Here is a 16,682-nt window from a genome sequence, read left to right as displayed (position 1 = left end):
GCCATTACTATTTCTTCCTATGTGAATTGCCTGTTTCCTGTGCTTGGCCTATTTTTCTCTTTTATTGTTCACTTTTCTTATTGTTCTGTAAGAGCCGTTTGTATGTTATGAAAATTAAACCTTTGTCATATGAATTGCACATCTTTTTGCCAGCTTAAAAATTTTTGACAATATTTTGTCATGATAGAAAGTTTTAATTTTATGTGGTCATATTTATAAATTTTATCATTTGTAATACATGTGTCGCATGTCTTGTTTAGAACAAATCTGTATTTTAGAAAGGCAACTAGTAGTGATGTGGAGATACATGATAGGGATTGATCTGGAGAAATTGGAGAAAAGGACAAATTATTTACTCACTGTAAACTGAGGCAGGGAACTATGAGCAGGGGACAGAAGTCAGATTTGAGGAACATTTTTTGAAAGCAGGCTTGGTAGAACTTGACAGCTTGGAAGGTGAGGGAGATGCTGGAATCAGAGGTTTTTAGTTTAGAAACTAGACGATTAGTAATCCCATTAACCAAAATGGGCAAATCATTTGGAGGAGGAAGAACAGATGAGATTTGGAAGGTCAGTTTGGGGCGTGTTGAGCTGGAGGTGCATACAGGATATCCATGTTAAGATGTATGACAAGCAGGGAGTCACCTTCTTCTGTGGGAGAGGTTAAGACCACTGAGGGAAGGAGTAGGGTAAAATGAGAATCTGTTTGTTCCTGTTTACTAAAGCTGCCAAAATGCAAAATACCAGAAATGGATTGGTTTTTATAAAGGGGATTTATTAGGTTACAGATTTTCAGTTCTAAGGCCATAAAAGTGTCCAAGCTAAGGCATCAACAAGATCAGTGGCTTCTGGGGCACCTCAGTCAATTGGGAAGGCACGTGACCAGAGTCTGCTGGACCTCTCCTGGAGTTAGCTTCTCGTTTCCGTTGCTTTCTCCAGAATATCTCTGGGCTTCTGTCTTAACTTCTCTCTCTCAGCTCCTCTGTGTCCTTGCTTGTTTCTCCGAGGGCGTTTCTCTCTAAGAATCTGGCGGCCCTCTCTTAGCTTCTCCAGAGCAAACTCTGGATTTCATGTCTTAGTTTCTCTCCTGGTTCTGGTTTCAATGGCTGTCTCCAAAATGTCTCTGGGTATTTTCTCTCTAAGTGTCTCTGAGTTCTCTTCAAAATGTCTCTGCCCTCTATCCTCTCAAAGAGAATGCCAGTAAACTAATAAAGTTTTGTTGGAACACAGCCACAACCATTCATTTATATATTGTCTGACTGTGGCTGCTTTCACACATCAATGGCAGAGTTGAATAGTTGCAGCAAAGACTATATGTCCTGCAAGGTCTATTTACTGTCTGAACTTCTTTTAAAAAAGTTTGCCAACTCCTGTCCTACATTCTGTTGACAAGTAGTCCTTTTCTTTCATCCACCTGAAAAATCTCCTGGATTGGTTCAGCCTTCAGGATGCTAAAAAATTTACACAACTGGGCAGAGGAATGGTACTATTATAAATTCATACTCATCAACTTAATTGGGTTATCAATAATGCTCATCAGTCTTCAATCATTGAGTCCAATTTTCTGCCCAATGTAGGGGCAGTTATCCAGCTCATCCACAGTATTCATCTAGTTATTTGTTCATTTATTTTCTACAAATATTAATTGAGCATCTTAGTATGTATCAGGCTCCTTCTAGACATTAGGATATGGGGCAAACAGTGGAAATAGACAAGGTCCCTGCTGTGATAGAAACAGACACTACCAAAGAAATAGTCTTAGATAGTGAGAAAAGCTATGGAAAAAAAATAATAAAACAGTATAATGTAACAAATGCTGGGTAGGTAGAGGGGGCAACATTAAGTAGCCTGATCAAGGAGACCCCTCTGAGGAAGTGGCTTTTGTGCTCAGATCTGAATGATAAGAAGGAACCAGGCTGGTTTGATGGGTTGAGCCCTCTACCGTAGGTTTTACCCTTGGGAAGACGGTTGCTGCAAAGGAGAGGCTAGGCCTCCCTATAATTGTGCCTAAGAGTCTCCTCCTGAATGCCTCTTTGTTGCTCAGATGTGGCCCTCTCTCTCTAGCTAAGCCAACTTGAAAGGTGAAATCACAGCCCCCCCCCCTCCCACCACGTGGGATCAGACACCCAGGGGAGTGAATCTCCCTGGCAACGTGGAATATGACCCCCGGGGAGGAATGTAGACCTGGCATCGTGGGACGGAGAACATCTTCTTGACCAAAAGGGGGATGTGAAAGGAAATGAAATAAGCTTCAGTAGCAGAGAGATTCCAAAAGGAGCCGAGAGGTCACTCTGGTGGGCACTCTTACGCACAATTTAGACAACCCTTTTTAGGTTCTAAAGAATTGGGGTAGCTGGTGGTGGATACCTGAAACTATCAAACTACAACCCAGAACCCATGAATCTCGAAGACAATTGTATAAAAATGTAGCTTATGAGGGGTGACAATGGGATTGGGAAAGCCGTAAGGACCACTCTCCACTTTGTCTAGTTTATGGATGGATGAGTAGAAAAATAGGGGAAGGAAACAAACAAACAAACAGACAAAGGTACCCAGTGTCCTTTTTTACTTCAATTGCTCTTTTTCACTTTAATTATTATTCTTATTATTTTTGTGTGTGTGCTAATGAAGGTGTCAGGGATTGATTTAGGTGATGAATGTACAACTATGTAATGGTACTGTGAACAATCGAATGTACGATTTGTTTTGTATGACTGCATGGTATGTGAATATATCTCAATAAAATGAAGATTTAAAAAAAAAAAGAAGGAACCAGGCATATGAAGATCTTGTGGAACAAGCTACAGTCCGGCCTAGAGGCAGGATGAACTCAGATTTATAGTGGGACAGGAAGAAACCATAGATGTCTGGAGCTTAGTGAATCAGGGAGAAGAGCAAGAGTGGGATCAGTAAGACTGGTTAAGAGACTGTTGCAACAGATCAGGTGACAGATTTGATGGTTTTGACAAGGGTGATGCAGTGGAGAAGGAGAAAGTAGAAGGGATCTGGGTGTATTTTGGAGAAAAAACTGACAGTTCTTGTTAATGCGGTAAATGTGGGAGATGTGAGAAAGAGAGAAATTCTGAATAACTCCTAGTTTTAGATCTTTGCAATAGGGTAAATGGTGGTAACTTTTACTGGGTTGGGGAAGACTAGGGAAGGAAATTAGAAAAAGGAAAAGATATGACTCTGGAAATCAGGGGTTAAGTCACTAGTTAAGAAAATCACTACCTTACAGGGCAGACATTATATTTTAGATAGCTCTAATCACCAGAAAGTTCTTTCTATTACATTAAGATGATTATAAATGTGATATAATTGTCATATCCATTTCTGTCTGGAGATACTGAAAAACACAATTTTGGAAGCACATCATATATTTGAAGAAACTTACCATGTTCTACTCCATCTTTCATTCTCTAAGCTAAACAAGGCTTATTGTGCCAGCTGCTTCTCATGACTTTGTTTCCAGACACTTCATCATGCTGGTCATATTCTTTTTAAAGTAGGATGCCAAGGACTAAAGTGATCTGAATAACACACAGATGTGGAATTTGTATCACCTGAATTTGCTATTCTTTCAGAAATATGATCATTTTTCCTGACTGTCTGTTTTCTTCCTTGCCGATAGTGTGTCAGGGTCTCTGCCTATGGCATTCTACATCTCTTCTCGGTTGTCGGATTTGGAAATCAGAGAGCCAAGTTATTGAAAGTGTGAGAGTATCATATATTAACATTTTTATTCGTATGCTTCAGATATTTTGTAATAATTTAAAAAGAGAGAGAAAGAGTGTAGGTGCTTCCTCAGAGGAGTCAAAGGAATGTCTCTCCCCACCATGAGTAAACCTTTGAACTCCAGTGAGAAAACCTTTTTTTTCCCCTTGACTTTGTTTTTCTAATCTATATTCAAAATACATGAGCTTTCCAAATAGCTGAGTTTCAAATGGGTGAGTTGTTTCAGTCTTTTACATAAGGATCCCGCTAGAGATTTTCTTGGATGCCTTGCTAAAATCAAGATGTATAATGTTTAAGGCACTGAGTGGTTCTCAACCAGGGGAATTTTACCTCCCAGGGGATATTTGGCAATTCCTGGAGACATTTTTGATTGTGACGACTTGGGAGAGGGGAGAGTGCTGCTGGCACTAGTGGGTAGAAGCCAGAGATGCTGCTCAACCCCCTTCAGCACACAGGACATGTCCCCATAACAAACAGTGATCCTGCCCAAAAGGCTTAGTGTATAGTATGTCCCTCTTTTTGTTGACTGATCTTACTGAAAAAAAAAAATAGTTTGACACAAGTTAAACTTAAGGAAGTAATTCTGCTTCCAACTACTCCCTGCTCTCTCCTTTTATTGTGTACCAACCATCTATTCAATAACTTTTCTAGAATTTAATGGGGAAAGGCTACCTTTTTCCGCTTAAAAAAACAAGTGTTTTGCGGTGGTGGTGCTGGCATGGGGCCACAGCTTGGGGAGCATTGGCAGCTCTCTTGCCAGGCCTAAGCCGTGCGGCTCCACAGTAACCATGATCAAACATGTGGCCTTGTCGGAGGAGATGTGCCAGGATTGGATCAAGTGCACTTCTCAGGCACTGGAGAAATATAACAGAGAAGAACATAGCAGCCCATATCAAGAAGGCGTGCCCTGGCACTGCATCCTGGGGAGGAACTTAGGTGGTTATGTGGCACATGAGCCAAATGGCCATTCTGTTCAAATCTGATTAAAGCATGGACGGTGCCACCCAGCCAGTGAGCCATCCAGAAACAAGGACTGCAGCCTAAACTTCAGATACCAGAGACTGAAATCCCCAGCCTTGCTAAGGGTGCACCTTGATCTCTGAACCTTCATTGTGTTGTTTTGTATAGGGCATTCTCTGTACTAGTTTGTTGTGGTATCACACAATTAGCATTTTGTATTTATTTTCTATTCCGTTTGTATTTATTGTTGTATTTGTACTTATTTTCTATTCCATACTTCTCCCTGCCCCATGTTTTTTCTTTCAAAATCCATTCCTTTCAGACAAAATCAATCTGTTGGAAATGTGTAAAAAAAAAAAAAAAGTTTTCATAGCTCCAATTTTTCTATCTTTTCCAATTTTTAGAATATCAACTGTATACAGGCATCAAATATGAACTTTGTTTTAATATGGTGTTGCTTAAAGCAAAATTATACCCTCACTTCTCTCTTTGCCTTTTCTGGCTCTTGGTTTCTCTTCCCAATGTTCTGTTCATTCTTGCCAGCTGAAACTTCATTTTTCTTGAGAAAGTGAATAATCCTGCTTTTTTCCTTCTGTCACTTCTAACAATAATGTTAGATAAATTCAATACAACTCAAACTAGAATTTCTGTTCTCATCTTTCGGGTGTCCTAGTGAGTCATGTAGCTATTTTGGAATGTGGCTACACTAATAATGTCTACTAGTTAGTTATTAGTGAGAAAGGTAGGGCTGAAGTCATTTTCCTGTCACTTGTTATATGAGAGATACAGGTGTGGGGGACAAAGAATGCTGTTCCCTGCACGTGCGCCATGGTGAGAACATTTGAGACTTTCCTCTGGGGCTGTTTTATTTCTTTGTATTGACTGCAGCTGTCAAGATCACAGAGGAACTAATGAGACACAGTAAATAGCTTCATTCTTAGGATACCTGAAGCAGCAAGGGCCCATGGTGATTAAAAGGTGAAAGGGGAAAAATAAATTCTGTCTCAGTCATACCCAGAAACAACAATCTAGATAGTTCTTTTCAGAGCTTCTAAATTTTCAAATTCCAATTGTGTTACTATTCAGAATCTAGTGTCAAAAATAATCCTTTACCAATACCTTTATGTTTAGAGCTAAAGATTCATCCATCCATTCATTTATTAATTAAAATATTTATTGAATATGTCTATATGTACCAAGATGTAAATGAACCAGAGAAAGCTTCCAAAACTTTGGAAATTTCAAGTATGTATTGCAAAGAGGAATGATAAGTGAATATCTAATTAGTAAGCAAAATTCATACATAATTTAACAACTTACTTCCATGGAGTAATGATTGTTTTATATGCAGAGAATAAAACAGCTAGGTCCTTCTTCAACCTTAAGAGACCACATTTTAGAATTAGAGACTGAGACAAAGAGGTTTAATAACTTAAGTCATTAGCATAGTCTGTAGCATGCCAAGTCAGTAGCATATAGTCTAAGCTGATACCAGGGTTTTCTAGCTTTCAACCTTGTCTTTGTTCTAAAAATAAAGTGAGAAAGGATTGCTTGCAGAGAACACTTTCCAACATCATACCAACTTGGTTTCCATCCAAAAAGCCTTCTGACTGGAACAGTGGACAGAGTAGTGAAGTGAAACAACTGAGTTGGGGCTCACCATTGGGCTTGAGGGAAGCTGTGAGAAAAAGGAACTTAGAAAAGGAACAGAATAAGGAGAAAATATTTTAGGTGGGGCAAAGCGTAGAAGATAAAAGTGACAAATTTGACATCTCTTGCACACCAGTAGTATGGGAATGCTGTTAAAAAAAAAAAAAAAAGGCAGTAAGATTTTATTCATTCCCCATCTGAGGGCAAATAGTCATTTGCACCACTGGTATTCAAAGACTGCTGCAGCACAGCCCCAACTTGCTTTTTATAGCATCCTCTCACTAAATTCCTTTAAGTCCCCTTCTGTTCAGCTAAATTGAACTAAGTGCTATTCTCCAACCTTCTCATATTTTCTACCACCATACCTTTCTCCCAGGCCACCCCATCTTCCTGAAATGCCCTTCTCTTGTGCTCTAATCTTATCCCCTATCTCTTATCCAACCCATCTTTAAAGATCCAATACTAATTTCTTCATAAAGCATTTATGGATTGTTCCAACTTGAATAAAATCTCTTGACACCTTGGCTTCCTTCAGCACTTTCTTATCTTACCGTCTCCATGACCAGATTATGATCCAGTTGAGGGCATGGATTTTAGTTTCCCTGCATTATTCAACAGAGTGCTGTGTGTTTTGTAGGTTCTCTCAATACACGTATGTATGTATTTTAATTTTTTTCAACATGGCCTTTAAAAGAAACTCATTCAAATCTTCCTGGATTTAGAGAGCAGTTATCCCTTGTTGTTTTTATTAGATGTTATCTTGTCCAAAGATGGAGAGGTTCAAGTAAGAGCTCAGTTTATGTGTGAAAACAGAGAATGGAATTGGAAGAAGTTTCTGGCTGGGATATAGAGATAGGAATGACTTTAAGTAAAGAGAGAGATTGGAAAAGAGAATAGGCTAGACCGAAGGAGCATTAGAAATGGTGCTTTATGATCTGGGGAAAATGAAAAGGAAAGAAAACAGAACAAGGAAGAGAATTAATTATAGAAATTTTGAGGTAAAAATATTGAAGAGATGGAAGAACAAACAGTTAAGGGACTAAAAGAGTATGTCTTAAGAGGAAATATTGCTAGCCTTTGGTTGTCTTTGTGAGATTCCTTTCTGTGAACATCAGAAGACCACAAGAGAAAGAAGTGGAAGATAATACAGAACTGAAGTTACCCTCCTTATGACCTCCCGCTGGTCCCTTCCTTCCTCAGAAATAGGAGTGGCTCAGGGAGGCAGATAAGGATAAAAAAAGAAAATTCTTTGGAACTATCTCTTAGAGAGGTTCCGTCTGCAGCTGCTTTCTCCAGAATCCTGTATGATCTGGTTCATCACCTAATTATGTCTCTCCTCCTGTGTCTCTACATATATTTCAGGTCCTGGGTTTCCTTATGTGTGTTGCTTTAGTACCTCTGCTCTGTTCCTTTAGCTGTGGGCAGTATGTCTCCATCCATTTGTGTAAGTAAGTTTGTTTATGGCAACTTATCACTTCTGCACTTCCCTTTTTGACTGTCGCAAGTCTCATATATGTTCCCATTTGCTATCTTTTTTTTTTTTTTAATTTTTTCCTTCTTTTCTGCTTCTGTCACTGCTTTTCTTCACCAGCTGGTTTTCTATGTTGATATCATCCCCACAGCAACACTTCTCTGGGGAAGAGTGAGGAGAAGGAATGAGAGCATCTATTATAGATGGCAGTGAGAAACCAAGTTGGAATTGGAGGTGACCTTTTGGACTGACTCCTGGAACAGAGTACAGGGAAGGCAAATTGGGGGCCCAAATCCAGTCCCTACTAGTAATACTCAATCAATACATCCCTTCCATTTTATGCAACCTGTTATCTGTTTTGCTCTCTCCTGTGATACAGATTATTATTCTTTCCTTCTCTGTTCCTAGGCTTCATGGTTCTCATAATGTATGGTTTCTGATGTATTACGCCTTGAAAAGTGATATTCTTTTAAGATTCATACTATTTACTTTGGAGCCATATGGTCATATTTTCAATAAACTATAGTTCTTCACTAGGATTAGTTCGGTACACTATAATTTAAGGGGTGCTTGAAGAACACTTGGAATGGCTTTTATAAAGGGGAGGGGAGGGCCCACACCAAAACCCAACTACAGAATGAAATTGTCCACTTTCGCTTAGGGCCAGAATGTTCGATAAGAGATTTAATAAGAGTTATAGATTTTACCAACGATGGGCTTTGTTTCATATAAGGAAAGTGAGGTAATGGAATTCTGCCCAGAGAGCTGTAAAACCAACTAGGTTTTAAAGGAAGTTGGCTAGTTCAGTGCTTCTCAAACTTTAGCTCCTTTTCCCACTGCCTCCCTTAACCCCCAACCTAGGGAGCTTATTAAAACACAATGTCTTGAGCGCCACCCATGGAGATTCTGATTCTGTAGGTGGAGAAGAGGGTGGCATGAATTTGCATTTCTAACTGGCTCCCAGGAGATGATGATGCTGTAGGTCCATGGGCCACAATTTGAGTAGCACTAATCTAGAAAATCCCCAAAGGTAAGAAATGCAATTGACATATGTAGTATACAAGGTGTGGGTCTTACATTGTTCCTTTATTTAAAATATCTTCTACTTTGGGAGTGGAGGAACAGAAATGAACTATAACAGCTAGGTTTTGGGTTTGTTTGTTTGTTTTCTGTCTATTTGCAAGTTCTGATATCCATTTTACTCATTTCTTTGTTCTGTTTACCCAGAGACTTTTGGTGTTAAAACTGGGACAGTCCTTGGCAAACTGGGATGGCTGGGTGACCCGTTTGTTTACATGAGTCTAGTGAAAAAGAAGGACTATATAAGGAAAAATGAACTTGACTAAAATTCAGAAAATATGGTTTCTAGTCTTGATTCACAACTTACCAATTTTATGACTTTAAACTGGGTATTTAAATTCTCTTGAATTTCACTTTCTCTAAATGTTTTGAAGATCAACTGAAATAGTGTTTATGATAATATGATAAAACTACTATGTATATATTAAGACAGAGATGTAACTCATTTATTCTTGTTTAGAATTTATTTATTGCCAAAACATAGCAACCCAGTAATCTCACTCCTAAGTACATACACCACCCCCTCAAAAAAAAGAATTCATACATTCAACAAGTGACAAGCATGTTTGTAACAGCCCTAAACTGGAGACAATAAAGTATATGCCAAAAGGAAAATGGGTAAATAAATTTTGGTATATCCATAAATGGAATACTACACGGAAATAAAAAGGAATGAACCACTGATATGTACCATGTAATACTTATAGACCCTACGTTGAGTGAAAAAAAGTCTAGCACAAAGGAGTTCATACTGTATGACTCCATTTATATAAAGGTCGAGACAAAATTAATTGATCATGACAGAAGTCAAAACACTGACTAGCTCTGGGGAGAGTAGCTATAGACTGGGCACGAGGAAACATTCTGAAGAGCTGGAAGAATCTAGATCTGGGTCTGGGTTGTGTTTACACAAGTGAATACAGATGTAAAAATTCACCAAGCATAAACACTTAAGATTAGTGTGTTTTTACCTGCTTTACTATATGTTTGTTATTAGTTTGCCAAGGCTGCTGTGACAAACACCACAGAATGGGTTGACTTTAAACAACAGAAATTTATTGGCTCACAGTTTTCGATGCTAGAAGTCAAAAATCAAGGTCTTGACAGCTTTCTCCCAGAGCCTGTAGCCTTCTGGTGCTGGCTTGCCACAACTTTGGACTTTTTGGCTTGCACCCTCTGCCTCCTACACATGGAGATTTCTGCTTCATTCTCTGACTTCTTCTGACTCCTGGCTAATATTTCTCCTGCTTAGTCGTCTGTGTCTCTGTCTAGATTTCCTCTCTTTATAAGGTCTCCGATCATATGGATTAAGGTCTACCCTGATTCAGTTTGGTCTCATCTAAATAGGACCTTCTAGGATCCTATTCACAAATGAGTCCATACCCTAACTAATAATAACTTCTTCAGAGGTCCCGTTCACAAATGGGTCTGCACTCCCTAGGTATATTGATTAAGATTTGAACATGCATTTTGTGGGATGCATGATTCAATCCCCAACATGTTATACCTCTGTAAAAAAGGAAAAAAAGTTATTTATATAAGGAATAAAATTCATCCTTGATTCTAACATCACTAAAAGATAAATTATTTTTCTTAAAATATTTCAACTGTAACAGTCCCATGGAGTTACAATATGATTCAGTTTTGTGATTCAAACATTTTGTGTGGCTCTAGAAGTTATCTTCTCACTCAGAATTGGTGTTCTGATGTCTGGGTTTCTAGACTTGAGCAACGTTTGACAGTAAAGGGAAGTGGAAAGCCTGTGTCACTGGTTCAGGAAGAGAGCCAGGTTTACATCGACATTGCAACAAATAATATTTTTGTGGTTCCTTTTTATTTTTCACTCATTGTGTCCTTATGCTTGCTTTTTTACCTGATATTTTGCCCTGATTTTTTACCCTTCCCCACCAACATACCCTTTTCTGGGGTGGGGAGCGGGGGTATTGGTGGTTTGAATTTTCATGTCTCTCAGTTTCCTACTTTCCCATCTTTTCTAATAAGTGTCATTAAGATCAATGGTCCGTGCTCTAATTTTTTTTTATGCATCTACCCCAGGGGCTCACATCTTGTTTCCCTGCTCAAGGAGCCTTCCAGTAGCCCTTACAGCTGCATTCTCAGGCTTGTTTTTGAAACAGCGCTTGTGTCATTCCTACCCTCTTTAAGGCATGCCCCCTCACAGGCCTCCAGGAAATTCTTATTTTAAGTGTTAAGTAATTTCCCACCCTGCTTTCCTACTCAGCAGCCCTTGTGACTAGTGTGTTTCATTTGCCCTCAGCCTTCCTCAGGAAGAAGGAAAAAAGTTAAAATTCTTATTTCTCAGAAAGAATTAGTCAGCTGACCAAGTTGTCTGAGAGTCTAATAAAAGGGATTATTAAAAATACATAGATTGAAGAAGAGCAGAAAGCATATGTCTCATATGTGACTGCCTTCTAAACTTGAGTTGCTTAGTTTTGGCTCATAGAAGGCACTTAGTAAATGTTTACCAATATATGACAAAAGTGAATGCATGAAGTAAAACTGTAAGATGTGATTGAAAAATGGCAGGGTAACTGGAATGAGCATAGGTTTTAGGAGCAAGAATTAAGGTACTGAGGGAGCTTTCTGAGAAGACGCAATCTATATATTGATTGGGGTGGAGGTTACACGGGGGAATACGTACATACATCTGTCAAAAGTCATCAACCTGTACACCAAAAATGCGAATTTTATTGTATGCCTTTTGTACTTAAAATAAAATTGACTTAAAAAAAAAATCAGAGTGCTGCAAGGGCATAAGGAAGGGGCAGAATCTGTAAAGATCAGAGGCTGAAATGTGGAACTTATGTAGAAAAAAAGAACCGGCGGGTAAACGGGCAACTTGTCAGGTAGACTGGAGGAGTAGGAAGATGGAGATTGGTTGACCCTGCTGAGTGGCGCTTCAAAGGGATGTTTGGGGATTAGTCATCTAGAACAAAAAAGATCTGCCCTTGAGGCAAAACCCTTGTGTAACCTTTTGCATCTCTCAGGAGAGTCCTCCATTCCTGAGAATTCCGACTTTATCTGGCCAACTGGGCGGGCGCCACTGCCGGCTCCTCCCAGCCTCTCTGCGCAGCGGAGCAGCAGAGGCGTGAGCACCAGATGCAGGCTCCAAGCATGAGCGATGCTTTTTGCGTCACCGCCTGGGACGTGCGGTGTGGCACAGAGCCTGCGGCGCGCTCGCATCCTGTCTCCGCCTTCCCCGCCTTCCCCGCCTTCCCCGCCCTCCTCTCTGAGGAATCCCCAGTGAGGGGTTAATCCGGGTGAGGGGCTGAGGCCGGACGTTGGTTTCTTTCCTTCTTTCTGGCCTCAAACACACGTGCGCGCACACATTTGAAACTGTTCCCTGTCTCTGCCTCGGGCTAATTTTGGGTAAATCGGCCAAGGAGGGAGAAGAGGAGATAGAGATATAAATGAAAAGAACGGAAGTGGTAAAGGCTAGGGACGGTTTAGAAGAAAAAGACCGAGCGGAGCGCGTGGGAGGGGAGAGGAAAGGGAAATGGGACCTGAGTAGCGCAATGCGCATGAAGAGAGACTCGGGGGAGAAAGCGCACTGCTCCGGGAAGGGGTGGAAGAGCTCTTGAGGGGAAAAGACACAAAGAGGAATATTTTGGATTAATAAGGACACTGAGAAAGAGATGGCAAGATTGGGAGTGGAAGAGCAGTGAGAATGATGGAAGCGTCAAAGAAGAGACAAAAAATCCTAAGGGGAGATGGAGAGAGCAAGTTGCAGGCGAATGAGTTTAGGCTACACGCTGCCTGTCAAGGCAGAAGGAGGTCCCTGAGAGGAGAAACAAAAGTGGAAACCAGGAAAGAGGGAAAAACCTAAATCGAGGACTCCCGTTTTCCGGCTTCATTTTCCTTACTGTTGAAATGTAAATAAATTCCACTGTTGGTGTTTGTCTTTCTTTCCCTTTCTATACTACGGAGAAAAACAAGAAAGCACCAGGACTTAATAAAGGTGATTTATGTATTATGACATTCTATTTGTGTATTATGTTTTAGTTATACACTTGGCAGTGCCCCTTCATGCCACTTAATAGTATAAACATTTTAGAGCTTTAGGTAAACATGTTCAGTATATGATATATGTATATTTAGAACAGCATACAGCATTTTGTAAAAGGTTATTAATTAGAAAATTCAAGCACGTTCTGCTTTAAACACATTGTGCTACACTAAAATCCAAATTTTTGAACAAATTAATTAGAACAATCGTTTTATTATAAAATTATGCAGAGCTTAAAAATTATTTAGGGCTTGACCTTTTTAAAAAATAGGCTCTTACAGTGTACTTAAAAATAGGTCTCACCATCTAGCAGTGGTAGTAATTAGTAATTGTAGAATAAACTATTGACATATTGAATAATTTCTTCTATTTATAATGATTTATTCAGGCACCTAATTCCATTAAGATCCTTATTCCTTTGCTGTTCTCCATATTCCGTTTCTTCACCCATCACCTCATTGGGTAAATGAGGATGGTGGTAGTGACAATATTTTGGCTCCAATTTCCATTTCCAACTTTTTGGGACTTCCACTTCTCCAACCTGAGAAAGAAATATTATCCATTAGAAGATGAGAAAAATCCTTGGCTACAGTCTAGCATATCAGGGCATGACTGTACATCCTTACAGCCGTCTCACCTATAGCAGGTACACTGAGGGAGGATTTTCTGGTGAAAGCATTCCTACTTCCCAACTTTGCTAGTTACATGAAATGCAGTATGTATTTCTGTGGGGTTACAGAAAATGACCATGAAACTAAGGAAAATTAGGGATGCCAGATGCAAAGACTCGCGCCATCAACCTACCTTACAGTAGCCACATCTCTAATCCAGTCCTGAGTTTTCTCTCCCTAATAATATGGAAAGCAGCACTATGTTCAAAGTGGCTTCTGGAGATTTAAGTTTTACGATTCCTGCACTATGCTTCTAGATCAGTAAAAAGAACCAGGCAAACCTATCAGCCCTCAGTGAACCAAGGCAACCAGTTTGCAGAAAAAGTGTCCTAAAGTCAAGGGCATTCTCAACATTGGTAGGTTTTCATCCCATTCCCGATTACCTGGAATGAGAAAAATTTGGAAAATTTCTTAGTCTCAGCCCTTTCGCATCTCTGCCCATTTTTTGCATTCCTTAACAAGGAGTCCTCTGAGATTTTTACTACTCAAAATGTGTATATCACACCCAAATGTGCTCTATTCTTTCTGTCTTCCCCCTCTTCTGCTACATCGCATCTGCTGACTTGGGGTTAGTGTAGTCCTGTGACCTCACAACTTTTCCATTTTGTTTCATTTGATTTCATCTGCTGTCTGACTCACTAGTCAGCAAACTTTACTGTAAAGGGTTACATAGTGACTATTTTAGGGATGGGAACAGCCAACCTTAAAAGCCATTGACAATATGTAAATGAATGGTCATGGCTGTGTTCCAAGAAAACTTTATGGACAATGAAATTTTGATTTCATATAATTTTCACAAGACATGAAATATAATTCTTATTTTGATTTTTTTTCCAACGATTTAAAAATGTAAAAACCCTTCTTACTTTGTGGCTAGTACAAAAACAGGTATTTGGCTGGATTTGGCCCCAGTGCCATAGTTTGCAGACCCCTGGTTTAACTGAACAGAAGGGTAGTCAACTCTTCAAAGCTATTATCCCTGCCGGAGTGGCAGAGACCACACCGATAAGTAGCAAGAGCTTTCCTTCTCTCACCCATTCTTCTTCCCTGCCATCCTCATCTTCCCCCCACCTATTAGGATCTTCTCTCTATAGCCTGAAATTAAGGATCTTTACTGAACTAGTGGGGGAGGATAGCCCCCAATTCCTAGTCAACCCTTTAACAGCCACTTATCTTCAGCCTCCAGACTTCTTGTGCCCAGACCACGCTTCCTGTTTATGACAAGCTGCTTAAGAAGGGAGCAAGAATAGGTTCTATTTCCAGGCATGAAGGGGGTGGGGACGGAGAATAACACACTATCCCAGTGCTTTTTTCTTAATCTACATTGAATATATCTTTCTCTTAATGTACAGGAATATAGTGTAGTACAGTCAGACCACCCAAACTGTAGGTCCTTGAGCAAATTACTTATAGATTTCTCACAGTAAATCGGGATGACAATTCCAAATTTAAAGGATTGTTACAAATTGTGAATGAGGTAGCATAAGAACCTGGCACTTAATAAAAATAGCTTGACTTTATCAAACACCTATTATTACCACTACTGAGAAAATATTTCTAATAATGATTTGTTTGAGCTCTTCAGATTTAACTGGAGAAGTTCTTCCAAAAGTCTAAATTTACAACCTTAAAAAGAATGGGGAGTAAATAGGTATCTAGACTTTAATCCATGACCTACAATAACTTTTGTATCTCTGAGCATATATTCAGCCATGAAATTAAGTGGATATGTTTATTTGTTTTATTTTTAATTTGACAAACATTTATAAAGCACTTAGTATGTACCAGGCACAATTCTAAGTCCTTTACATATATTAACAGATTTAATTTAAACTCATAACAAGCCTTATTAAGTAGACTTTTACAGATTATCCTCATTTTACAGATGAGGAAATAGAGGCACAGCAAAGCTAAAGGCTTTCCCAGGATCACACAATGTAAGCGACAGCATTGGAATTCAAACCCAGGATGCCTGGCTCCAGAGTCTGTTCTTAGCTACACTTGCTTTAAAATAATTAAAAAATAGAAACTCTGTGCAAGAAAGGAAGGGCGTTCCCCCCAACCTCTACCACAGTATCCCCAATATCTAAAACCAGATCAGGCACATATTAGATCTATATGGATGAATAGATAAATGAACCCAGACCTGCTGTGGATTTTTCAGGCTGTCTTTCTTCTTCACTCTTGCTGTCAGTGGGTTGATCATGTTGCTGTTTATTAGTAGTATTGAGAGAGAACGAGCTGGAGAATATCAAGGTAAGACCCCCAAGGCCTTAAAGGGCCACTGGTCAAAGGTACAGGATTTAATGGAGTATCTCTTTCCTCCTTGTTTTATTAACTTTGTGAACTTAAACTTATTTATTTCTAATTACTTAAAACAGCGACTGATGTGTAATTGGAATCAAACTGAGTTAAAAATTCTGCCTGGCACCTAATATTTAAAGAATTTAGATTGTGTTTGTAATCAGTGACTTCCCTACGTTTTAATGCATAAATAATTACAGGTTATAGGGCCAAACCATCAAAGTCAACACTTAGTACACACATTTTCGACAAAGATACATATTTATTCAACAAATTTGCATCCATCCATGCAAGAGGCACTCAAGGTTTTACCATGAGGTTGTGCAGATTCATGCCAAATAAGGACGCAGAATCAAAGAGGACAAGGAAAAACGGGGCAGTGATGGAGATAACACGAAAATAAATTCCAAAGGAGGAGGGGAGAAGCAGAAGAAGAAAAACGGGATGGGAACATGTGGTCAGCTTTGAATGGTAGGACGGCCCCTTCAGGGATTCAGCAGACGATCTGCAATGCACGTCTCACTCACCCAGCCTCCTTTTGAGTAAGCAGACAGAAGGGGCTAACCTACAGGATAGACACAGACCAGAAAAGATTCTTTGGTTTCTGTGCCCGCCTCATCCAAATATGTCTGTGACTGCCTGATTCAGCTGGAGGCTGAAAATAAGACTAATGGCCTGGAGTATCTGTGAGAAAGATGTGTAAATTAAAGAGAAGCTGATTTTTTGCTACAGAAAAATATTCCATGATGCCTGTAAATGAAGCATATATAGTAGAATAGGTATCAAA

The sequence above is a fragment of the Choloepus didactylus genome, chromosome 8, assembly GCF_015220235.1.
Source record: "Choloepus didactylus isolate mChoDid1 chromosome 8, mChoDid1.pri, whole genome shotgun sequence".
Taxonomy (NCBI): domain Eukaryota; kingdom Metazoa; phylum Chordata; class Mammalia; order Pilosa; family Megalonychidae; genus Choloepus; species Choloepus didactylus.
Note: the sequence above shows the minus strand (reverse complement) of the source record.